The following is a 2,049-nucleotide window of genomic DNA, read 5'->3' as shown; positions in this document are numbered from 1 at the left end:
AACTTACATTCTACTGAGGGATACCATATGTGTGTGTGTGTATACGTATATATATACATATATGTATATATATGTATGTATACATATGCAGAAAAGTAAATATTCAAAAATTTCATGTAAAGAAACTACTAATAACTAGCAGAATCAGAACATTTCAGAGGCCTATAGATTTGAAGAGGTAGAAGTGAGGATGAGGTGAATTTCAGGCATGGGTGACAAAACAACATGTGCAAAGGTATGTGGGTAGCAGATGGAATGTCACATTTAGGGTAACAGCAAGCAGGCCATTTTAGCTGGAATAGAGAGCATAGAAAAGACAGTCATATAAAATAAGTCGAGACAAGTACGATTGAATCTGATTATAGAGGGTTTTACATGTTAGGATGCCTAGAAGGGATTGGGAGTCACTGAAAACTTTTGAGTCAAGTTCTTACCAAAGTAACACATGTGCTTTGGGAGCTGATGGTAGCTATATAGAGGATAAATTGGTGAGAGGGAAGACCATTTTAGATGCTATTACAATTGTCCAAGTGAGATATGATGCATATACACATCCGTATACACATATATACACATTGCACAGTATATGTATGTTCAGTGTGCATATGCATATACTCATTCCTAAGCTTATGTATAGACGTACATACATGTACACATATAGGCACACACACACAAACACACACACACATACACACATATATATATTATATATATATTATATATATATATTATATATATATATATGTATGTATGTATGTATTATATTGCGATAGTCCAGGAAAAGCAATTCAAAATCTCATCTCATCCTTTAAAAATTCTAATATTGGAAAATTATCTCTTAATGTCTCAAGTGTTAGTTGATAGGAATAGAACATGAGATCTGCTCAATTTCCAAATGCTGTGCACCCCTGGGTGCTCCACCTGCTGGTTAGACAGCAGGGAAATCAGAAGGAGAATGAAGTTACATTATCCCTAGTTATCACCCCTACATAAGAATAATGCTCTTCCCAAACTTAATATTGATGACTAGGTAATGTTTGAATGGAGCTAATCCCAGCTGTTAACTGGGAAATCTTTTAGGACTATGCTGAAACCATGGGATGGGAAAGAATAGCTTACTTGTCAAGTAAATGGAAAGGTAGAGACTAGGCAAGATAAATTTATGTGTTAAGCATAAAGAAAAAAATCTGAATTTACTAAATTTTTAAATTAAAAGCTTTAGTTTCAAACTGCTTTTTATATGAACTTAATACTTTAATGGATTTATCATCAAACAATGTGAACCAATGCAGACTGTACCTCATTCACAGTTTTTTCCTATGATATTAATTTCTGTCTTCCACTAAAACCTCTACAGTGAATTTATCTGATACTGTGAAGGCCATTCTTTCAGTCTTTTAAAAATTCATAGCTAACATAGAAATACTTGGGCTTTCCACTTGTTATCCCTTACTCTCACTGCCTAAACAACTAATCTCCTCTTGTGGTTGTACATGTTCTGGGTGATACCTCTTGTACCACACTTGTACCTGCAAGTCATCACTAGTAATATGGCACAGGCTACTTCTACCCCATCCTATACCTACTGTGTATCTCTCCATTGTCTTTTGGGTTACCTTTATGATTTTGATTCTTTGGAATCTGTGATATGCCAAGATCTGTAATCGTATAGCATCTCCACAGGAATTTGATGTTAGATTTGAAATGAAAAGATGGATTCTTGTTTCAAAGAGCAGCTCAGGAGCTTTGTAAGTACTGAACAATTTCACAAATACAATCCATCTGACTCTCTTCCTTCTATTTAATTATGGATTCAGTTTATTATCTAACTTCTGAGAGATAAGATGGATAGGTATGTGGGTAGATATGTGGGGAGAGAGAGGAGGGGAGGGGAGGGGAGAGGAAAGAAAAGGAGAGGGGAGAGGAGGAGACGAGAGGAGAGAGAGACAGAGGGAGACAGAGAGAGAAAGAGAGAGAGACAGAGAGACAGAGGGATTCAGAGAAAGATTCTGACTAACTCAGTGGAATGCTTATCCAACTGTATGTCAT

Source organism: Trichosurus vulpecula, chromosome 1, assembly GCF_011100635.1.
Source record: "Trichosurus vulpecula isolate mTriVul1 chromosome 1, mTriVul1.pri, whole genome shotgun sequence".
Taxonomy (NCBI): Eukaryota; Metazoa; Chordata; class Mammalia; order Diprotodontia; family Phalangeridae; genus Trichosurus; species Trichosurus vulpecula.
This window is presented reverse-complemented; position numbering follows the sequence as displayed.